A 25,799-nucleotide genomic window follows, 5' to 3' on the forward strand; every position below is an offset into this window, starting at 1 on the left:
ACTCCTCGATAACCAACTGTTCGTCAAGGCGGAGAAATGCGAATTCCATCAGCCTTCAGTGTCCTTTTTGGGTTTCATCATTTCAGAAGGGAGCGTCCAGATGGACCCTGAGAAGGTTAGTGCGGTCAGGGAGTGGCCAACTCCAGCTTCCCGGAAGGATGTTCAAAGATTCCTGGGTTTCGCTAACTTCTATAGGAAGTTTATCCGGGGGTTCAGCAGTGTGGCTGCCCCCCTGCATTCTCTCACCTCTTCCAAGTCTGTGTTCAGGTGGAGTCCTGAGGCAGAAAAGGCCTTCAACCGCCTGAAGGAGGCGTTCTCCACGGCCCCCATACTGTCCGTTCCCGACCCAGCTCTGCAGTTTGTGGTGGAAGTCGACGCCTCCGATTTGGGTGTTGGGGCGGTCATATCGCAACGCTCCCCTACTGACAACAGGCTCCACCCCTGCGCTTATCTGTCTAAGAGACTGTCGCCAGCTGAAAAGAACTATGACATTGGAAACCGTGAGCTGTTGGCAATCAAGGTGGCGTTGGAAGAATGGCGCCATTGGTTGGAGGGGACGGACGTGCCATTTCTTATCTGGACGGACCATAAAAATTTGGAATATCTACGCTCAGCGAAACGCCTCAACTCTCGTCAGGCCAGGTGGGCTTTGTTTTTCACTCGCTTTAATTTCACCCTTTCCTACCGTCCTGGTTCTAAGAATGGGAAGCCAGATGCCCTCTCCAGGGTTTTTTCTCCCGACACACCCTTTTCTGAGCCTGAGACTATCTTGCCCAGTTCCTGTATGGTAGGGGCTTTTCAGTGGGGGGTTGAGAAATTGGTCATGGAGGCCCTTAATAATTGTGATATTCCGGATGGCGTCCTGCCAGACCGTCTGTTTGTCCCTCCGCACCTTCGTTCTCAGGTGATCCAGTGGGGCCATGCCTCTAAAATGGCGTGCCATCCCGGGGTGAAGAGGACCCTGTTTGTGCTGAAACAGCGATTTTGGTGGTCAGCGATGGAAAAGGACGTTGCTGAATATGTGGCTGCTTGTCCTGTGTGTGCCGCCTGTAAGGTCTCTAATAAGGCTCCCATGGGGGAGTTGCGTCCGTTGCCTGTTCCCAAAAGACCTTGGTCAGACATCGCCCTGGACTTTGTGACTGGTTTGCCCCTGTCTAATGGTAACACGGTGGTACTCACAGTAGTGGACAGATTCTCCAAGATGGTTCATTTTATTCCTCTGCCTAAACTGCCCTCGGCCAAAGAGACAGCAGAGGCACTGTTGACTCATGTTTTCCGTCTACATGGTTTCCCCAGAGACGTGGTCTCCGACAGGGGGCCTCAGTTCATTGCCAGTTTTTGGAAAGCTTTTTGTTCTCTTGTTGGTGCTTCTGTCAGTCTGTCTTCTGGTTTTCACCCGCAGACCAATGGCCAGACGGAGAGGCTTAACCAGGTCCTGGAGGTGGGTCTCCGTGTGCTGGCCTCCCAGAATCCCGCCTCCTGGAGCCGTCATCTGTTGTGGGTGGAGTTCGCTCACAATTCACTGCCCAGTGCGTCTTCTGGGCTTTCGCCATTCCATGTTGTGTATGGTTATCAGCCGCCCTTGTTTCCTTCTTTGGAGAAGGAGGTGGGCGTGCCTTCGGCCTTGGCTCTCATCCATCGATGCAAAAGAACCTGGTCTCGAGCTAGACAGGCCCTGTTGAAGGCTTCGGGCCGTTACAAGACCTCGGCGGATGCCCATAGAAGCCCCGCCCCTGTTTACCATCCTGACCAGAGGGTTTGGCTGTCAGCAAAACATCTCCCTCTTCGGATTGAGAGTCGCAAGTTGGCACCCAGGTTTGTCGGTCCATTCCCTATCTCGAAAATTATTAATCCTGTTTCTGTTCGCCTGAAGTTACCAAGGTCTATGAGGATCCATCCCACCTTTCACGTCAGCCAAATCAAACCTGTGAAGGAAAGTCCTCTGGTCCCGCCCACCCAACCTCCTCCTCCACCCCGGATGATTGACGGGGATCCTGCTTACACGGTCCGGCGTTTGATGGCAGCTCGTCGCCGGGGGAGGGGATTCCAATACCTCGTGGATTGGGAGGGTTATGGACCTGAGGAGCGCTCCTGGGTGCCAGCGTCCCGCATTCTGGACCCGGACCTGATCCAACAGTTCCATCGAAGTCACCCTGATGTCCCTGGTCCGTCTGGTGCCGTCCCTAGGAGGGGGGGTACTGTCATACCTGCAGCCAGACGTTAGTCTGGTTTTGTCTGTCTTTTATGTTTTGTTTGTCACTTCCTGTTTTATTTTGTTAAGTTTCCCCTCATGTGTCTTGTCTGTCGTCTTTACTTCCTGTTCCCTGATTGTTCTGACCTCTTACCTGATTACCTGTCTCCGCCCTGATTTGCTCCACCTGTGTCTCGTTGTCTTCCCTCCCTTTTGTGTATTTAAACCCTGTCTCTTCCCCCTGTCAGACGCCAGTTTGTAACTCTTGTAGTTCTTACCAGCGTTTTGACCTCGTTTGTTCGTTTGCCTGCCTGTTTTTGACCTGTTTTTGGATTCCTCGGTTTCTCGTCTTCTGCCTGCTCCCTGTCTGGTTTTTGTCTGCCTCCTCTGATACCTGGTTTTGACCTTCTCGCCCTGACTACCGGTACGTGAGTTTTGCCTTGTCCTTATGTCCTGTTGCTCGATTGATAGCCTGCCTGTGCATGACCTGTTTCCGTCCTTGACCTCCCTTTGCTTTTCCCTAGTCGGGAAAGAAACCCCTAACACCGCACGGGGAGACGGGCTGTCGCCCTCGATCCGGAGGACGAATCAGAGGAGGATATCTTCCACCTTTATCCTCAAGATTCTGTCACTAATAATATTAATTCACCTGTGTGTGATTAATAAATCTTTTGAATCATACTTTTGGTGTTTGAGTTCTGCATTTGGATTCTGTGTTTGTACTAACGCCATTACAGAAACCCTTCAAAGCATTTTGAAGCACGAAGTGAGGCAGCAACGACATGTGAAGCTTTGAACATCACTGGTCACATGTCAGTGTTGTTTGGACACAAGCTCTGATACAGTGTTTGGAATCACTCCACTTCAAGAAGAGTGGCACAAGCTCTGAAGCCTCGGTGTCATTGGCCCATCACTAATGATTAGATACATGTGACTGAAGAGGGGAAAAAAAGGAATGTGATCAGTGTCTGTCATTAGTTAGATGGAGGATACGCAGCTATAAAAGTAAGCATCCCTCAGCGGCTCAACTCTGCTGTTGACCAGTACATGAAGGAATTACTGGTCTAATTTCAGTAGAGCTGTAGCTATCGATTAGTTTTACAATAAATTAATCTATCAATTATTTTCTTTGATTCAAAAGTTTGTTCAAGGTGCTCTTTGGAAAAAGGGATTCATAACACTGAGTTACAAAAAAATGTTTTTTGCAAGTTGTCTAGGTTTTTTCAACTGAATTAGGACCATTTTGCACCGCTAAATCCAAAAATGACATCTGTTTTTCTCAATCAGGTCAGGTTTTTTTGCCAATTTGATTTTGAAAAATTTGATCTTCTCACAAAATTGATTACATTTTTGTAAACTTTATCTTGGTCACCAAGTTTAATACCAAAATAAGATTGGTAAGCACACTTTATGAAACTTGTGACTCTATTCCTGTTAGGTTCAATGGTGTATTCACCGCAGATGTAGCAGAATACATCAGGCTTATTTTTGCAAGATCTTCTAGTTGAAGCCATTTCATTCACCTGTAATATTAAAAAAACCATTAATCATAAATTGGCAAAAGTAAAATCTTAAGAACTCGTTTATTGCAAGAAATATGAAAGAATTTTGTATCATATGATGTGAAAATGCCCATAAATGTAAGCAAAAATGTTAAAAAGCCAATATGTAGCATAGTTCAGAGAGTTGATCTGATTGAACAAAATTAATGTGATTTTTGGATTCAGCACACCAAAATGATCCTAAATCAGCTCAAAAAACTTAAACAATAAATTTGTTGTTGACCAGTGTAGTCGATGACAATCAGGAAGAAAACTCCAAGGCATTCTTTAAGCATTAAAATGGTTTTATTCTCATAGCATGGTCATATATAGACCTTAAAAAACACATTTCAGCTTCAAGCCTTCATCAGGAAGTCAAACAGAAACCCACTTTCTCTTGGTCAACACGTTTGTTGTTGCTGCTACTGCGTGGAGCTCCGCTTCCCACAATGCATGTTGCGACAAATTTCCAAAAATGCCAGAGTAACCTACCAGCTCTGTTTGTAAACAAATGGATTGTTTATGGTAGAGTACACTTCAAAACTGTTCACCGTGAGGGAACACATTCAGGTGTGTAATCACAGAAACTGTCACGGGGTGGTTAGGGCCCAAGTGCAACACAGCAGAGGCACGAATATGTTCAGAATCTTTATTTAAACCCACAGTACGGGGGAGCAAGTGAAGAGAAGTAAGTCCGGGTGAAATGCAGACAGGTTAATCGGGAGACAGACGATGAGCCGTGGACCAGGACTGAGGATAGGCAGATGGGAGACAGGCGATGAGATGTGGTCCAAGATCAGGCGGAGGTCTGAAACAGGAATGTGAGAAGAACACAGCAGGAGTGTCTGGCCGGTATTGAGGAACAATCTGGCAGATGAGTGAATATATTCAGGTTTTGCACATACGTCAGATGATCACGTGGTTTGCTGTTTACGACGCCATATTGGTAGGCAAGCTTTCCTTGGATCGCACAGTTGCCCACTGTTGGTGATATTTATCTTTCTCCTGTATAGATCTAAAATAATATAAAGCTTTAAGCAGTGTGATCATGGTAACCACGTGTTGTGGTTGGTTGCAATAGATGAGTTTCATGTGACGTATGCATACATTAAATCTTGGAGGCGGAAGTCATGCCGATTTCGTAGCGTGTTAAATGATGGACCTGCTAAACTCCTGTGTGCTGTTTATTACTTAGCTTTCACCAATTATAAGTCAGGCAGAAAGACCACTCGGTTCCACTGGTGGCAGCGGTGGTTCTGTTCTGCCGACCGCTGTTTATAGTTATTACCGCAGTTAGCGTAGCTTCTCAGTACAGTTAGCCTGCGTGCCTGTTGCGCTTAGCGGCGTGGAAAAAAAGAATTGTCATCATGTGGTACGGTGATGAAGACCCCTTTAAACCTACCAGGAGGGCTTCCCCTCCTATCACCCTATAGCAATGTTTCTCAAACTGTGGGGTCGGCCCCCCAGGGGAGGCATGAAGGCTTTCCAGGGGGGGCATGGGATCACTCTTGGGTGTTTTTTGTTTTGTTTTTTTCAGGTTAGAACATGTAGCAGGTGGAACCAATGTTTTAGTGTTGGAGCACCCTGGGCTCATTTCAGAGACATACATTAAACCAACCTACTGCCGTGATGATCTGTCACTAGAGTAGACGAAGAGTTTAGGTTTGGACAATGGACAAGGACTGGACTTGAAAAGAAACATGTGCAATGTTTCTGTTTTTGCACAGTTTGCACTTTAATGTTCCGAGATGTGCAATGGAAATGGACTCATTCCAGCCACTGATACTGTCAAAATGTTCATCTTTGTTACCAAAATTTGTTTGTTGTTCTAAAAAAAAAAAAGAACTTTATTGTCATAGTTGTAAGATAATTGTGTGTTTCCTATTTTCATTTGGAAAAATATTGTCTCACAGAGCAGTCTTGTTGAGTTTACTTGTATTGTTCAAACAAGAAATCTAAGTTGTTTTTAATTTGAACAAAAAATTATTCAAGGAAAAGCAAAAAGTATTGTTACAATATTGATGTTTCTTTCAATAAAAGTTATAATTGCACCATTGTTACAATGTTGGAATTGAGGGGGGCCCGGAGATTTTTCATCCTCCAAAGGGGGGCCCGACAGAAAAAGATTGAGAACCACTGTCCTATAGAGACAGAGTGATTGTGGATCTACCTGCCCCCTTTGCCGGCGATGGCAGCCAGAGTTTCCTCAGCTGGAAGTGGCAGTCGGAGCTACGGTGGGTGACACCAGTGAGTTCAGCTGGAGCTGGTGACAATACTCCTCACCCAGGCCCAGACTGGCTAATCAGGTTGACCGGGACAATTCCCGGTGGGCCAGTATAATATTTAGGCTGCGAGGGCCGGAGTTCACTTTAAATATATGTTTAATATTTTATTTATTTACTTTATTTTTTTTGGGGGGGGGGGGGGTGGTGTTCAGTCATAGCACTGGGTTGATCACGTAATCTGCAGCCGCTGTTCCGGGGCTGCCACCCCCTCTACTAGCAAGCTGTTTTTTTCTTCCTCTTTTTTGCAGACGCACCGTGACCTGGCGTAATCTGTCCTGGCACACGGTTAGTAGCTCTGTACTGTAGCTGTGGAGCAGATACGATCTGTGCTCTGTAGGCTGTGGATGCTCAGCTGTGTTTGCTGTTTGAAACATGGATAATAGAAAGAGCAAAGGTGGTGTGGAGAAGCAAGAATTAAAAAGAGGAAAGCTCTTGAAGCAAACGCAGCCAAATGTGCCAAAATCAGCAACTTTTTTACAAAAACGACCTCCCGGTTGGAAACAACTAATGAGGACGATGAACCGGGTAAACCACCTTTAAAGCTAGTTAATTATCGAGTCAGTGAATTGTGTGGCATTGTGGCGTGGAACATAACGTTACGTAATTTAAATAATAGTATGATGCGACGCCACAGAACTGGGAAACTTTGTCTTGTAGCTCCTCAGAGTCAGAAAGCAGATCCAGCAGCAGACACCAGCCATGAGCCCACAAGTCCAGAGTGGGCAGGTAGGACTACTCATAGTGAAGATTATTAGAATAAATAGGCTCCAAAGAAGAGTATGGTGTAGGCCTGTTCAATATGAAAGGTGCTCTGAGATACTAGATGATTCAGCACTACATGAATGAAACTGACACCAAGGCTTTGCAAAATAGAAGATTTGTGCTGAGAATTCTGACCATTTTTAAAATGTGCTTTAGTGTCAGAAGCAGAGCCAGGAGCCAGTAGTGATGAGGGGATTGTTCCTGTCAGGATGGAAGGAAAAGGTGAGCTGTTGGAACAGACTGTGTGAACAAGCATTAGTTCCAGTAAAACCACTTTCTAGACCCAAACCATAGTCCTGACCTATTTTATTTTTTATTATTAAAAGTGAGACAGTAAATACACAAAGCCCACAATTAAAAGGCAATAGCCAAGCCCGGATTAACCATATGGGCAACTGGGCAATTGCCCAGGGGCCCGCGACCTCTGAAGGGCCCTGGGTAGCTCAGGCATAACGAAAATATCTGGTTATCTTTGTGGTTATAAATGAAACTGTCCGCTGCCCGGAGCCATTGCACTGCACAGAAACCCTGCTGCTGCTGTCTGTGACCATGAGCTGAGACCCTCTCCTCATTGGTCAGTCCAAAAAGCGAATCAGCGGTGACGCAAATCAACGTGCGTGCACTGAGCGGGATGTGAGACGTCAAGAACTACACGACATACGCGACGTACGCGAATCAAATGGAGAAGCAGCTAAGTGGGAGCGCCAAACGAAAATTAAAAAAGGAGAAAAATGCCAGTGTAAGATGTGCCAAATAAAATCAGGAATGTGAAATTTAAACATGCACTTCCCCATCATTTAGAATACAAATTTTGTATTGGTCAGATAAGTATTTGAGAGAAATTGACCGTTTTCCAGATGTTTATAGCATTTAGTATGTGTAGTATTTAGTACTAAAATGTTTAACCCTTGCCTTGACATGCCTTGGATTGTGATGTGTTTTATGTTTAAAAGTTAAACTGGGACCAAAATGTTTATTTTAGCAGATTATACTGCATTATATTTATTTTTTTCCTTGTGGTGGCTCCATGAAAATGTTGAGATATGTTTATTGTTGAGAGAAAGCAGATTTCAAGATGTTTACGTTGCACTTACTTTAACTCTCTTGTTGAATTCTGAGGCGACAAGGGGATTTCTGTTTAAAATTCATATCTGATTCTATCAGATTATGTTTGTGTTTTGTCTGTGGGCTTTTTCTGACGATTCAATACATTTGTGTTGGCAAAAAGTGTTCTTAAATAAATACTGGATACTTTGGAAATGGTTTCTTATTTATTTTTTGTGAAAATGGAGGACACTTCCCTCTCTTTCTAATGTAGTGGATCAATTTTAGATTATACTGATGCTAATGTGACAGAGTTAAGGTATATAGTGTAGGATTCCACTTGCCATTGCTGACTTTTGTTGTGCTAATTCCAATTTTATTTTAGGGACATGAACCCCACACCCCTTCAAACTGGGGTTGTGCACCCCAGGAGATAGCAGCAGTTTTGTCGTTCTTTCCTGGTGAGTGCACGCATGTTGGTCCTGTCTTTATTTTACATTTTTTTGTTTTCTTTATGTCATATTTGGGTGGGTGTTGTGTGCCGTTGTGTTGGTGTCATGATTGGCTTTCGGTTGAGTATGTTTTTTTTAAATTGCAGTGTTCTTTGTGTGTGTTCGTGGAGTTAGCTAACTGTGATTTTTATTTTTATTTTTTTTTATTTTAGCCCAAGACGGACTGCGGGTTTTTCATTTGACGTATGTTTTTTTTTTTTGTATGTGTGCCAGAATAAACTGGTGAACAAGGAAAAAAAAGGATTGTGTGGAAAGAACTCTTTGGCAACGCATGTGTACAGCTGCTACACTAATGTGTTTTGTTTTCATATCATCATATGCAAGTGAGTGGCCTTGACAAGAGGCTATAGTGGTGCACTTGTAGTTCTACGAGCATTTACACATTTGTACATCAAAATGCATTTGATGATAGTTAGATATTGAAGTATGGGGTATATTTACATATATTCCTGGAATTTATTCTGTATTTTGCCAGATTATAGGGATCCTGGGGTTGTGATGATGGGGCCCTTGAATATTGTTGCCCAGGGTACAATGAAGTATTAATCCGGCCCTGGCAATAGCATAAAGTAATACTAAATAAGCCTGCATATTTTGCCAATGTAAATATCTTAATTGGTTCAGTAAGTCAAAATGCCTGTAGATATTATTTTTTATTGTGATACAGGTGCAGGTGAGTCTAGGGAAACTGGAGGAAGTGTGAAAGGGAGAGCAGAGTCTACTGATGACAGAGGAGCAGCTCAGCAGCACAACCCTGAACCACTAGGCACAAATGACACAGATGAAGATGAGTCTGTTGTTAGCTTTGATTACTTTACTCGCCCTCAGTCACAGGATATACATACATTTTTTTCTTATCATCCTCGTCAAACTCCTAATATCACTATTCCAAAAGTTTTCAATAGCAAAGATGGAACAAACCGCAAGTGGCTAATTTACTGTGAAAAAAATCAGTCTCTCTACTGCTCTGTTTGTCTGGCATTTGCACCTGTGGTTAGTGATGGCCCTTTCACCAAACGAGGCATGAAAGGCTGGAAACACATTCATCAAAGGATAGCAGAACACGAAAAAAGTAAGACACATAGAGATAGTGCAGATGCTTATTTTCTGAATGTACAAAAGGCAGATGTAAAAAGCTTGTTAGCTGGCAACCAAATGTCATTGCATGTTGTGCAAGTGAAACAGAAACGTCAGGTGATGGAGCGTATAGTGGATGTCATTAAAGTTATCGGTAAATGTGGCCTTAGCTACTGGGGAAATAAAGAGGAGGCAGGTTACAGCTTAGAAAACACTGCTGTTAATCATGGTAACGTCTTAGAGTTGATTCTACTTTTGAGTAGATATGATATTTGCCTACAAAAGCATGTAAACACTTGCATAGAAAACAGCAAGAAGCAGCATGAAACTGGTACAAAAGGCAGAGGGTCTCTAGTTACATTGCTGTCAAAGGGCACATTCAATAAAGTTGTGAATATCATAAGGCATCTGATAAAGGTGACTGTAGCTGAAGAAGTAAGACAAGCTGGTATGTTTTCAGCCCAGACTGACACCACACAAGATATCAGTAGCAAAGACCAGTGCTCCATCATCCTAAGGTATGTAACCGATGTCATTCATGAAAGATTGATGGGTATGGTAGACTGTGAGTCATCCACAGGGCAGCATTTTGCAGATCTCCTGGAAAAGGTTCTACTGGAGCTTAATATTGATATTGGCACATGTGTGGACAACTCCACAGATGGTGCAACCAATATGCAGGGGCAGTATCAGGGGTTTTCTACTCTCCTCTCTGAGCAGTCCCCCAGTCAGATTCATGTATGGTGTTATGCACATCTTTTAAATCTTGTATTGGCTGAAGGCGGCCTTACACTGTGCGAGTTTAGAGGCGATTTCTCACTCGTGCGACTATTTCTGGGATCGGGCTCGATGTGCCTCTAATCGTGTGTCGTGCTTGGTGCAGTGTACATGGGGTAAAGAGAAGCGATTAGCACCTCACGACCACCTCACGACCAGCAATTGTGTGTTTGCGAGGAAAACGGAGCTGTTTGAAATCCTGCTCGCTCCTCATGAGTGTATCGTACTGTCAAAGCAGTGCCATGAACCGATGTGCCTCAAATTCTCACACTGTGCATGCGTGAACACAGAAGCGGAAGTGTAAATTCACAGAAGCAACATGGCGACGCAGCGTGTGGTTTGGACTCAAGTAATGGAGGCTACACTCGTTGAACTGTGGCAGGCTCACCCATGTCTTTTCGATGTAACCTCACAAAACTATCATGATCGGAACAACCGTGAGAAAAGTTGGTGTGAGATTGCCGCTCAATTGCAACTGTCTGGTAAGTGGAAAGTTTGTTTACTAGCTAAATTGCTAATGTGTTGCCATTTCTCTAGGCCCCATCCGAATACTCCAGCTAGTATACGGTTCAGTACGACAAATTACACACACACAGACACACATGCATATGTATATATATCCGAATTCATTACTGCTCGTCCGCTTTTACGTCAAAGCCGTAGGCACAGGCTTGTAAAATGTGTGTACTGCGCATTCGGATGGGGCTTGTGTATTTGTGTGTGCTCATATGGTTGCTTGTGTTTGTGTATTTCTTGACTTTGACCAGCAAACAGATATGCTTAGTCACTAATATGCATAATGACTGGTTAATATTACTTTTTCAGTGAATGAGGTGAAAACCTGTGTGGCATCACTCAGAACAACAGTATGGGAAACTTCTGAAACCCAAGCCAAGCGGTAGTGGCCACAAACCACTGACTTCAAAACAGAAGTGGATACTACAGCATTTGGAGTTTTTGAAGGGTCATGTCATTCACAGACCTACTGAATCCACTCTTAGAGTAAGTTCATTGCCAAGTTGTTTAAATGCACACACACACACACACACACACACACACACACACACACACACACACACACACACACCATATTTCTGAGGAAGTAAAGTCAAAGGCCAAGAGAATTGTCAATTAAAATGTTTGTAGTAGAATAAATGCCACAAAGGAAATTAATAAACATTATAAATTTATCAGGCCTAGTGATTATACTGTGTTAAATGAGTATCTGACTAACACTGTACTGACATGCAAATCCCTTTTTTCCTCACTTTCCCTCTGTCTGTTTTCCAAAGTTTGACACACTGTCTGAGGAGGCAACAGAGGAGGGAGACAATGACCAGTCCAGTGTGGAAATGGAACCAGAAGTTTTAAGTTCTTCAAACAGCAGTAGTCCAGGCTCAGTGATACAGGAAGAGGAAAATACTTCGAACAATTCACAGGTCACTGAGTCCACAAGTCGCCCTGTCAAAAGACCTAGAGTGCACAAATCCAAAACCCAATCATCTGAGCAAAGCATAGAGATGGCCAAACTTTCCCTGCTTCAGCAAGTCCAGAACATGCTCACATCATCTACCACTGACTCTGAGGAGTTGTTTGGCCAGCAGGTAGCCTCTGAGTTAAGGAATGTAAAAGATAAAACGCTACATTTAAGGCTTAGGAGGAATATCATGAATATGATTTATGATGCACAGGAGGCCCAGCAGGCTGGCCATTCTCAAAATGCAGGTCCGCTGCCTGGGCATATGTTGCATCCCATGCACCCTTATCTGGCCAGTCCACCCCCTCAAGACTACCAGGCCCCATCAACCCAGACAATGACCTTCGTAAACTTATTGAACTCTGAATAGCAGGGTATGCTTAAACCAAAATGTGTACTTCCTGCTTTTTACTCCGGCTGAAAACCTAGTTTTTGCACTACTTCATGTCATTGCGCTCTGTGACACTGACAGAATTACTGCCATTTACCTTAATGTCGCAGTCTGTTCTAGACTTGTTTGCACATTTCTTAATGTAAATATTGTGGTGTACACGTAAATATTTTGCACTAGTTCATTTCATTGTTCTCAGTGACACTGACAGAGAATTACTGGCATTTACCTCAATGTTGCAGTCTGTTGCAGACTTGTTTCCACATTTTTTAATTTAAATATTGTTTTGTACATGTAAGTACTCTGTTATTTATGACATTGTGAAAAAAAACAAAAAAAACAAAACACTTTAATTTTCCAAAGAGGTAGATTTATTTTTAATACAAACATTTTTGTATTACTTGCAACTTACAGGTGCTATGCAACATGTTACAGAGAAGTGTTATTCTTAATAAAGAAAAAAAAAACAACATTTCTTTATGTTGAAGTTTCATTTTAAAAAAAAAAACCTCAAAAAAATGTAATACTAATTAAAACTGTATATATATATGGATATAAATCCATCACCCCAATGCTCTATATCACAGGTGTCAAACATGCAGCCCGGGAGCAAAATCTGCCCGCCAAAGGGTCCAGTCCGGCTCTTGGGATGAATTAGTGAAATGCAAAAATTACACTAAGAAATTAACTAATATTTTATTTCAGGTTCCACATTCAGACCAATTCAATCTCAAATGGACAGGACCAGTAAAATACTATCATAATAACATATAAATAAAGACAACTCCTAATGTTTCTCTTTGTAAATGTAAATATTTTCATGTATTTACACTAGAAGTATAATTTCGTAAAAAGTGTGAATAACCCGAACAAATATGAACAACCTGAAATGTCATAAGAGAAGAACAATTTTAACAATATTCTGCCCGTTACTAAATGTTTTGTGTGTGTAGATCCACTGTGATCTGTAAGTTATAATGAACGTGTAAATGATAAACTGAGGCAGAATATTGTTAAAATTACACTTTTTTCAGTTTGTTCACGTTATTCACATCTTCTGAAAGGATGCTTTGTAGATATAAACCTTTTCATTATGTAAATTTAATCTTTTTGCTCCGAAACATAGAGAAAAGTTTGGAGTTGACATTATTTATATATTATTATGTTATTATTTTACTGGTTCGGCCCACTGCAGATGTAATGTAGCTGAATGTGGAACTGAACTAAAATGAGTTTGACACGCCTGCTCTATAACATCAACTGTTGTGAATAGTACTACCTACACCATGTGTTTTTGCCACGACACACTCCCTGCGGGAGACACAAAGTATTGGCAAAGGGTGTCGCGTTGCTTCTTTGCCTCCACTTAGGGATTCCTTGCTTGGCACATTGTAATTGACTGAAGCGCTCCCTCCCTTCTCCACACTCCCTTCACCAGCTGATAGTTCATGTCCTCGGAATCAACATAGCCAAGTGGAATGTAGGCCTCTGATCTCTGGTTCCGAAGGAAACTGTGGAGACAGAGACAGGCAAAAACGATGGTGACCACCTTGTCAGGATCTAAGCAAATTGTTGTCCGGAATACCCGGAATCGATTTGCCAAAATTCCAAAAGCATTTTCCACAACGCGCCGTGCTCTGGAGAGTCGATAGTTGTCGATCTTTTGTTTTGAGTTTAGGTTTCTAAAGGGGAATGGCTTCATAAGATCAGGATGAAGGGGATACGCATCATCACCAATAAACATGTAAGGCATGATGGTATCAGTGCCTGGCAGGGTATCATCAGGTGGAAAGTGCAGCATTCCATTGTCCATTGCATGTCTCAGGTCGGAATGGGAGAAAACTCCAGCATCTGAGACCCTCCCCTTTTTACCCGCACTTGCATACACAAACTTGTAATTGGCATCAACTACAGCCATAAGTATGATGGAAAACCTGGACTTATAATTATAAAACATACTTCCACTATTTGCAGGGGGTTGAATGAAGATGTGTTTCCCATCTATAGCCCCAAGCAGTGTGGAAACTGCCATTTGTCGGTGAAATCTCTTGCAATGGCCTTCCACTCTGCCTCTGTCGATGGTGTCTATGGAAGACATGTACAAGGTGCTACATCAAATGTTTTTCCGATAAATAAGTGGTTTCCTCTCTAACACAATGACAACCAATCAAACAGTTAAGGAACATGAATGTATTATACACATATGTTATATGTTCTTTTATACTCATACATATTGTATGAAATTTACCTTCAAGTTATCTTCTCGAAGTACAGAGGTCAGGGCTGAACATGTTTCCATCACAATCTGGCTCAAGGTGGTGCTTCCAATCCTATACTGGAAACTTAACGAATTGAAGGTTTCACCTGTAACAAAAAATGTCAAAGTGTCTTAAATGCTGTTGGGTGGATTAAGATTGTTAATGTATGGCATCGTGGACAAGGCTGGATATTATAAGACAGATTTTAGTTGATGAATAAGAGGAAACTAGAATGTAGAGATAATATGCAAATAGATGGAGGTGCATTTAAACAGGCAAGGGTCATGTAGGCAGTTGGATAACCTGGGTGAACTGTTGTGTGAATTGATAGATATATGACCTCGCCACATGTCCATCTTCCTATAGCTTAAAAGGGAGCTTTACTGACATGTAAATTATATTTGAACAATTACCTGTTGCCAAAAATCTTAACGTAACCGACAGCCTCTCCCTGTGGCTGATGGCCTTTCTCAAGTGTGTATCCCTCTTGAGAATGGGAGGGGACAGCTTCTCCAGGAGGTAATTGAATTCCTCCACTGACATCCGGAGGAGATCTCGAAAACCCTTCATGTCGTCCACCTATTTCACACATAATACTTGAATGAATGAATGAATGAATGAATGAATTTATCTTTGGTTTCACTTCAATCATTGTACTCAGTACATCAACCGTAATAAACATAAAAACCATAAAAGGAATAGGCTAGAAGCAAAAGCATATTTTTTGCCTATCCTTTTAAACTAATACAATGCTTACATCAACTTAAATGTGTACAGCATCGAGATTTCACACCACAATAATAACAAATAAAACATCGTTTTAAAAAAATCAACAACAAAAACACAATCTACCATCTCAATTCAATACTTCTGAATAATTTAAACTTAACATACTTTTTTTTTTTTAAGCTTCGCCAAAGGAGTGGATAACTTAAGTGCATCATAAGGTCCAGTCCATAATTTCACACCCACAATCCCAGTTCATCTAGACTTAACATTTGTTCTCACTTTAATCCACTACACATATGAAAATCTCTGAAATTCGAATTACTCTGAAACCACGACTTGTCTTTGAGACAATGCTATTTTTATCCTTTATGTTCCATGTACCCATTTAGAAACAATTCTTTATACCTCATACATATTAACACAGCAATGAGGTTGGATTGAACAGGTTGAAGCCAATTGGTGGTAGATACTTTGGAGCTGTAGAATATACACAAGACTGAAATATAACCACTGTGCGTCTGGGGGTCAAAATATCATTCATCTGAGTTCATAGGAGTCTAAATAACGTTATTTGGAGTAAAAAAAAAAAAAAAACATTCATGGAAGTTCTTTGGAGTTTTTCGTCGGACCGCTGTCAACTAGTTAACGTATTTTAGGATCAAATGTGACATGGCAAAATGTTTGTGCAAACCAAAGCATGGTTGCTAATTATAAGCTTACAGTAGCTGGCTATTGTCCTAATGCAATTTAGCTTTTGCAGCTTACCTCTAGTTCCCGTTGTAGGACTGACAGCCCATACTGTCCACGTCTGGCCAACCAATTCCTGCACCAAACACGTCGTCGTCGTTTCTTTTTTTTTTGATTCCCCGCAGATAAAAGGACATATTGCCAAAGCAGCTCGTTGGTTTTTGCTTAGCACAACCATTTCGTGGCTCATGCACATACACAATCGTCTGTAAACTTCCGGATTCCTTGGTATTTTACGTCGTATTTCCGGATACAACACTCGAACGTGTCGTGTGTCCTCTGGTGTATGGTCGTACAGGGTGAGCAGTCAGGTCACGTACGAGCATCACAGTGTGAGAACATGAATTGTGAGTCTGACTTATGAATGATTCGCACAGTTTGAGATGAAGCTGCGTGCAACGATTGAAATAATCGCACAGTGTATGGCCGCCTTGACACAACAGGCAGTGTTGTGGAAAGTGCATCCCTCTTTTCGCTGCTTAATGATATTGCAGTTTTCCTAAGAGAGTCATACAAGCGCATGCAGAGGTGGGAAGAGATGAGTCAGGACAAGCATCACAGACGACTGTGCCCGATAGGAGTAACCAGGTGGTGGGCTACGGATCAGACACCAAGTAAAGTGTTTGGGTGCTTTGGGAATCCTCAGGGAGCCTTGTTTCCTGAAGTGTTTATGACTTTACACACCATTGTAGATGACAGAACACAACAGGCAACTGTGAGGGCCAAGGCAAAGGGTTTCATAGAAGGCCTTTTGTTACGACACGACACTTGGTGTGGACCCAAATGCGGCAAGACTCAAGGATCAGTGGTCAAAAAGGATTTATTTTACAAAAAATCAAAAGCACAAAAAGGATAACAAAAAGAGGAAGCACAACGTGCTCTACAAAACCTAAAAACCCAAATGAACTAAAAGAGAAGTACAATGTACTCTATAAGAACTAAAAAGCCTGAGAAGATAACACGAGGTACAAGATTCAAGATACTTAACGCTAGATGGTCTTCACAAGATCACTGATACAACGCACTGACAGGAGACAAAGGGAGCAAGGAGAATATATAAGGGAGGCAGGGATCAAAAACAGGCGTGGACAATTACGACGGGAACACCAGGTGCAGGCAATGATGGGATAGGGAAGACAGAGACAAGACTGACAGAGTGCCGACAAAACAGGAAGGAGACCACTATCACCAAAATAAAACAGGAAGAGACAAAAACCCAAAACTAAATCAACATAAACGTCGACGCATGACACCTTTTGATGTATGAGACAGTCCTCACTGCTCAGATTTTCCTTCGCATTTTTGATCAGACATCCCCCCTTTCAAAATACTTACAGACAAGGGGAATGAATATCATCACAGCTCAACATCTGGTTGAGGGGACAGAGGAGGGTCTCAGGAAGTGTGCTAGGGACTTTGCAGGAGTTAAGGGTGCAGCTGATGAGTCTGTGAAATGGGCTAATGGAGAGTTGGAAAAGGAGGAAGTGTGTGAGCTGGTAGTGCAGTCTGCCCTTCCTGAGAGAAGGCTCAGAAAGAAAGAAAGAAGAAACAAATGCCAGGAGAGCTTGCAGAAGATGAGCAGCTAGCATCAGCTGATACTGACTTCAAAGTCAAAGGTTACAATGTCATTGTGGACACAGTGACAGACAGTATCCACAGAAGGTTTTCTGCTAATGCAAAACTTTTCTCCGATTTTTCCTGTCTCGACCCTCGAAACCTTGCACATGTGAGGGAAAACAGACTCCCCAGCTCAGTTATGGAAGAAATAAGTAAATGTTTGCTAAAATTTGACAATACAGCTACAGTTGACGCATTATGTAGTGAACTGTACAGCCTTGCAAGTCAGTGGGACAGACTAAAGATGTCCCTTCTGGAGGGTTACTCTGTCAGGACAGCTAGTGGAATGCCACAAGGAAGTGAGGAGGATCTTTCCGTGGAACAGTAGGATGTTGAACTACAGAGTGAAATGTGTTCCTCCTGTAAAAACTGTGTCATTTGTGTTCATCTCATCCTCTCTCAGTACAATCTGCTAACTGATGCCTACCATATCATTGGACTGGCCTACAAGTTGTTATTAACACTGTCCATCACGCAAGTAGCCTATGAGAGAAGTTCCTCAAAATTGAAATTCATAAAAAACAGACTCAGGAGCACTTTGACCCAGGAGAAACTTGAGGCATTCATGCTTATGAGCACTGAGAAAGAAATTCTCATGTCTTTGGACAATGATACAGTAATAAACAAAGTTGCAGAGACCAGTGCACTGCTCAGGCGTTTATTAATGTTTTAGGATTGGCCATGTTTCTTTGAAACTACTCTTATGCAGAGGAAAGAAGATAATGGCATCAATAGAAAGTCGTGTCATACTGTGAATAACAAACTTGCAGAGAACAGTGCAATAATTATTTTATTATTTATTCATAAGGATTATATATCTGTCATATCAGTCCCTGGACTCCAGCCTGTTTTGTCTGTCTTATCCGTCGTTTCCTGTTTTATTTTGTTAAGTTTCCCTTGTGCGTCGTGTCTAGTGTCTTTACTTCCCTTCCCTGATTACCTCCACCTGTGTCTGATTACCTGCCCACGCCCTGATGTGTTGCACCTGTGTCCAATTGTCTCCCCGCCCTCTTGTGTATATAAGCCCTGTGTCTTTGTCTGTCCGTTGCCAGTTCGTATTCTCCTTGTGTGATTACTTACCAGTGTTTTTGGATCCTGTTCGTCTGCCTGTCTGCTCTTGACCCGGATTGTTTCTTATCGACTCCTGAGTTCCGCCTGACCCCTGCCTGTACCTCAGCCTCTGATTCTTCTCCTGTGTTCGACCTTCAGCCTGGATTTTCGGTACGTGAGCTTGCCTTTCCCCAGTGTCCTGTTGCCTGTCTGCTTGTCCTCCCGTGTATGACCTGGTCTGTCCCCTGACTCTCGTTTGTTTCCTCCTAGTCGGGTTCCCCTTGTGTGCTCCTGACCTGGGCTGTGAAGCTTTTCATTCGGATTTGGAATCCGTGACGAATCTGCGACGCAGCTTCACTGAAGAGTCACCCATTATCTTTTTGTGTGAACTGTAGTTACTGACTGTGTTTAATAAACACACTTTAATTGTATATCTGTCTGAGGTTCTTGCATTTGGGTTCAGATCTCGTACTTCCAGTCTTAACTATCTGTGAACACTATTTGCAAAATCTAAGTTGTGATGGAAATCTTTTTGTTGCAGAGGATACAAAAATGATAGTGTCATTGAAAAGTGCAGCAAGCATTATTTTTTTATTTAATATTTTTTATATTTTATTTCATTTCAAATATTTTAAAGGTTTGAGAAATGTTAATACTTATAAGAACAAAAATATAGGTTCTGTTATTGTTGTGAGGAATAATAATGTTGGAGATGTCTATGTGTACTCACTGTTGAAATAAATCCACATTGTGAAGCAACCTTTACTTGTGCTGAATTGGAAATATTTAGAAAATACACTGAATTACAAGGCTTTGCAGAACAGTGTGTAGACCTAACATGTAAAGTTATAATTACATGATTTTAATAATAATTGGTCGTGATCTAAAGTGGGCCAGTCTGAGTTATGAAACTCCAGGGCTGAAAATGAGTCTCAGTCCAGCCCTGATGTGTGTGTACAATTTTTTATAATAATATGTGTATACTAATTCTATAATGTGTGTATACTATTTTTATAATGTGTGTATACTAATTCTATAATAATGTGTGTATACTAATTCTATAATGTCTGTATACTATTTTTATGTGTGTATACTATTTTATAATAACGTGCATATACTAATTCTATAATAATGTGTGTATACTATTTGTATAATAATGTGTGTATACTAATTCTATAATAATGTGTGTATACTATTTTTATGTGTGTATACTAATTCTATAATGTGTGTATACTAATTCTATAATAATGTGTGTATACTATTTTTATAATAATGTGTATACTAATTCTATAATAATGTGTGTATACTAATTTTATGTGTGTATACTATTTTTATATGTCTATACTAATTCTATAATAACGTGTGTATACTATTTAATAACAATGTGTGTATACTAATTCTATAATAATGTGTATACTATTTTTTATAATGTGTGTATACTAAATCTATAATGTGTGTATACTATTTTATAATGTGTGTATACTAATTCTATAATGTGTGTATACTATTTTATAATAATGTGTGTATACTAATTCTATAATGTGCGTATACTATTTTATAATAATGTGTGTATACTAATTCTATAATGTGTGTATACTATTTTATAATAATGTGTGTATACTAATTCTATAATGTGTGTATACTAAATCTATAATGTGTGTATACTATTTTTTATAATAATGTGTGTATACTAAATCTATAATGTGTGTATACTATTTTTTATAATAATGTGTGTATACTAATTCTAGAATATGTGTTGTGATAACGTTAGTACAAACACAGAATCCAAATGCAGAACTCAGACGACAAAAATTAGTTCCAAAAGATTTATTATTCACACACAGGTGAAAAAATATTATGAGTGACAGAATCTTGAGGATAATGGTTGGAGATTTCCTCCTCTGATTCGTCCTCCGGATCGAGGGCAGCAGCCCGTCTCCCCGAGCGGTGTTAGGAGTATTTTCCCCGACTGGGGAAAAGCAAAGGGAGGTCAGGGACGGAAACAGGTCATACACAGGCAGGCTAACAATCGGGCAACAGGACATAAGGACAAGGCAAACTCACGTACCGGTAGTCAGGGCGAGAAGGTCAAAACCAGATCAGATGAGGCAGACAAAAACCGACAGGGATCAGGCAGAAGACGAGAAACCGAGGAATCCAAAACAGGTCAAAAACAGGCAGGCAAACGAACAAACGAGGTCAAGAACGCTGGTCTGAACTACTGGAGTTACAAACTGGCGACTGACCAAAGGAAAAGACAGGGTTTAAATACACAAAAGGGAGGGAAGACAACTAGACACAGGTGGAGCAAATCAGGGCGGAGACAGGTAATCAGGACAGAGGTCAGGATGAACGGGGAACAGGAAGTAAGACGACAGACAAGACACATGAGGGAAAACTTAACAAAATAAAACAGGAAATGACAAACAAAACATAAAAGACAGACAAAACCAGACTAGCGTCTGGCAGCAGGTATGACGTGTATACTGTTTTTATAATAATGTGTGTATACTAATTCTATAATATGTGTATACTGTTTTTATAATAATGTGTGTATACCAATTCTATAATATGTGTATACTGTTTTTATAATAATGTGTGTATACTAATTCTATAATATGTGTATACTGTTTTTATAATAATGTGTGTATACTAATTCTATAATATGTGTATACTGTTTTTATAATAATGTGTGTATACTAATTCTATAATATGTGTATACTGTTTTATAATAATGTGTGTATACTAATTCTATAATATGTGTATACTGTTTTTATAATAATGTGTGTATACTAATTCTATAATATGTGTATACTGTTTTTATAATAATGTGTGTATACTAATTCTATAATATGTGTATACTGTTTTTATAATAATGTGTGTATACTAATTCTATAATATGTGTATACTGTTTTTATAATAATGTGTGTGTATACTAATTCTATAATATGTGTATACTGTTTTTATAATAATGTGTGTATACTAATTGTTGTGTGTTGTGTCAGTTTCTTCTCATCCATTCATTTTTTTTTTTCTGTCCAGGACAGTTTTCAGTTCTTTCCTCCTCTAACAGTCCAAATCTGAACCAGAGGGTTTGTAGGAAACAGTTCAGTGTTTTTCTAACTCCATTCATTCAACTTAGATTTAGATCTGAACAAACTCGGACTTAGTTTGAGGTTAATTTTTGACTAAATCCACATGTTCAGTGCTTTGGAAGTGACTGAATAAATACTTGATGGTATCACAGCCTTTTACAGGAGGCTTATCTTCATTTTTTTGTCTGTTCTCTGTATTTGGTCCATTTTGTTCACATTTCCTCCGGTTCCACATGATGTTTGTGTGATTCAGTCTCAGCAGCTCCTCCCTGAACTGTGTTTTCTTTCACTTTCATTTCCAGCTCTGCTCTGTGCTCCTGGTCTGTGCCGCTGAAGGTAAACTTCACCTGTTTAACCCTTGAAAGGCTCTTGCTTGTTGGTGTTGACTATAGTTCGGGACTTATGGTCCAGTTTGAACCGTAAAACTCGCCGGTCGGTGTCGTTTTAATCGGTTTTCGGTTAACCGGAGCGGGATCCGTCACCGAGGCCTGTTGAAAGCGGGTCCGACTCAGGGGAGCAGGTCCTGGACCGGAACCACCGTCCGTCCGGTCCGGGCTGGGCTGGTTTCACATGGTCAGACTGAGGCTGAAGGTTCGGAAGGTCCAGTCCGACCTGAAGAACCCACAACGGTAATTTGCGTCACGGAGCCGGGGAGAGACCGGAAGTATCGACGGGCGGACCCGTGAACCCGGTCTCACATGGACCTTCAAACATAATCATCAGATCCGAATAAATAATTGTAGGGAATAAAACCTGGTCTCCTGGACGCGGTGCGTTCAGGGTCCGTGGGAACTCCTGAAAAGCTGTCGTAAACATTAATTACACTGGGTTACAAAAAAATGTTTTTTGCAAGTTGTGTAGGTTTTTTCAACTGAATTAGAACCATTTTGCACCGCTAAATCCATAAATGACATCTGTTTTTCTCAATCAGGTCAGGGTTTTTGCTAATTTGATTTTGAAAAATTTGATCTTCTTACAAAATTGATTACATTTTTGTGACTTTATCAGTTGATTTTTTATATAGTTCTCACCCAAAATAGGTTTTAAGAGAAAAAAATCATTTTCTAACAGGATTCCTGTTAGGTACAATGATGTATTCACCGCAGATGTAGCAGAATACGTCAGGCTTATTTTTGCAAGATCTTCTAGTCGAAGCCATTTCATTCGCCTGTAATATAAAAAAAAAAACATTAATCATAAATTGGCAAAAGTAAAATCTTCAGAACTCATTTATTGCAAGAAATATGAAAGAATTGTGTATCATATGATGTGAAAATGCCCATAAATGTAAGCAAAAATGTTAAAAAGCCAATATGTAGCATAGTTCAGAAAGTTGACCTGATTGAGCAAAATTAATGTGATTTTTGGATTCAGCACACCACAATGATCCTAAATCAGCTCAAAAAACATAAACAAATTTGTTGTTGACCAGTGTAACGACTGCTGACCAAGAAAAGATCAAACTAAACTAAAAAATAACTTGATTTCTTTAAAAATAAACTAATAACTCATTTTCTGTAAAGTAACAGTTCCCATAAAACCAGTTAGCAGTAATGTTGTGTTTTTCATTGAGATAAGATAAGATATACCTTTATTTGTCCCACATGGGGAAATTCCAGGTGAAAGCAGCAAAGCACAAAAAGCACACAAGAGCAGAACAAGAGCAAATTCAAAAGAAAAAAAAGACAAATCAAAAAACCTATCTGTACTATTGACAGTTGTGTGTATGCAGATCATGCTGCAGGTTGAACAGGGATGCACTTTATTGCACAGTTATTTGGAGCAGTTTTTGTTGTGGATCCTGATAATGAGTGTACAGATGAACCCTTCTGCATCCCTGTAGATTTACTGATCTCTGCACACCCTCCAACTAAAAATATACAAATAACTGATATTTAATCATCACATGTGTTTTTGTCTGTATTCATTTCTCAAATGTCTTCAGTTCGCCCCAAAACCAGCAAAAGGTCGATAATTTTCAGAATTTTAACCCTGGAGGATTAAAGATTAACTCACCCTGGAGCCAATCACAGTAGGTTTATTGTGTTGTCTTGATGGCTTTGGGTAAATGCATTGAGGAGTTTAATGACTGGGTGTGCCACCACTTTCTTCAGCTGAACAAAAACAAAACTGAGGTAATTGTCTTTGGAGCCAAAGAGAAACGACTGCAGGTCACCACAGAGCTTCAGTCTATAGACCTAAAAACCACCAACCACGACAGACATCTGGGTGTAGTGATGGACTCAGACCTAAATTTTGAAAAACATATCAAGGCAGTCACAAAATCAGCCTACTGTCACATTAAGAACATCTCAAGGATCAAAGATCTGATGTCTCAGCAGGACCTGGAAAAACTAGTCCATGCATTCATCTTCAGTTGGCTCGATTATTGTAACAGTGTCTGTCCAGGTCTACCGAAAAAATCCATTAGACAACTGCAGCTCATTCAGAACTCTGCTGCTAGAGTCTGCACTAAGACCAGAAAAGTGGACCACATTAGTCCAACTCTGAGGTCCTTCCACTGGCTGCCTGTCCGTCAGAGGATAGACTTTACAGTTGTGTTACTGGTCTATAAAGCTCTGAATGGTTTAGAACCAAAATCCATCAGTGACCTCCTGACCCAGTATGAACCCACCAGACCCCTTAGGTCACCTGGATCCGGTCTGTTGTCAGTTCCCAGAGTCAGAACCAGACATGGAGAAGCTGCCTTCAGCTTCTATGCTCCACATGTCTGGAACAAACTCCCAGAAAACCTCAGATCAGCTGAAACACTCAGTTTATTTAAGTCCAGGTTACAGACCCACCTGTTCTCAGCTGCGTTTGAATAGAGTTTATATTCATCAGTTCAGATCTGCACTGTTCCTTTTAAGCTAAAAGTTTTTATCTGCTTTATGTGCTTGTCTGTTTTATCTATTTATCTGATTTTTTTTTCTCATGCCTATACTCTTTACAGGGTGGGGAAGCAAAATTAAAAAAAAAAAAAGTTTGGACACCCCTGCATTAGCATGTTTTGTCTGCTCGTGTCTCTTTACATTGAATTCTTAAACAAGGCAACAGTCTCTTGACAAATTAGGCAAACATAATTGCCTCAATTTTCAGTGAAAAAAAATTGTAATTCCCATTTCTCCTGGAAGCGGTGGCCCTCACTGTCAACTTTCGTTTTTTTTATTTACAGGCGCCGTGGTTAGAAATTAGCGAAAAAGGTTCACGGCGAGGTCACAGAGCCAGATAGAGTTAGAGTGGTGCTGCCACCATGAGGTGAAAGGAGAAACTGCATTTTGAACCTTTAATGATTCATGTACTCAGTTCAACAGTCCAAGCGGGCCATAAATAATACAATATAAAACCCAAGCTGTGGGCCATATAAAATCTTACCGCGGGCCGTGATTGGCCCCCGGGCCGGACTTTGGACATGCCTGTGCTAATGCATATGACAAGCTAGCAGGGAGTGAGCGCTCTGAAAAAGTGAAGCAAATTCAAGTTGCTTTAAACTCCCAACAGTGACTCTTCATGTGAACATGTGAGTTAAATGAATTCACCACCAAGGCAGGCTACCAAGTTGCCAGGTTAGTTGCCTATAACTGCTAGTGTTATGTACTTGTAGATGTGACACAAATATTACTTTCTGAATGATTTTGTGAAAGACAAGAGTAAGAGTCATATGTTTTCATCTTAAATGTTAACAGACTTTGCATTACTGAGTAATATATGAGTAATGATTACTCATATAAGTCATGTTTAAAATGAATGTGGGGTTAAGATTTTTATCAACGTGGATGTTTAAGATACTCTATACAGTTTGTTCTATGTTATCTGACTCCAGATGTGAAAGGAAGGCAGAATTGTTTTGTTTTTGTTTTTTTTTTAATTTGTTCACACCTGAGTGGCTTAGATTTGGTTACATTGCCATTTAAAAAAATTATATTGTGACAATGAAAATAAAATTGTTGTAGAACAGCGCATTTATATGTAATTTTTACTGTTTAAAAAATGTCTGAAGGGACCACTGGCCCCTGGCAATGTCCAGATTATCAGATCTGGCCCTCTTGAAAAAAAGTTTGGACACCCCTGCTGTATACAGTAAACAGACACCTTTGGCACAGGAACACATTTGGACACTTTTTTTTTCAACCAAAAATCCTGAAGCCAGAGTTGGGGGTACTTGGATAAAAAAGTCTGTTTGAAGGGCTACTCCGCTGTAGAAAGTCTATTTCAGGGGGTACTCTGCTGTAAAAAGTCTATTCCA

The sequence above is a fragment of the Sphaeramia orbicularis genome, chromosome 9, assembly GCF_902148855.1.
Source record: "Sphaeramia orbicularis chromosome 9, fSphaOr1.1, whole genome shotgun sequence".
Classification (NCBI taxonomy): Eukaryota; Metazoa; Chordata; class Actinopteri; order Kurtiformes; family Apogonidae; genus Sphaeramia; species Sphaeramia orbicularis.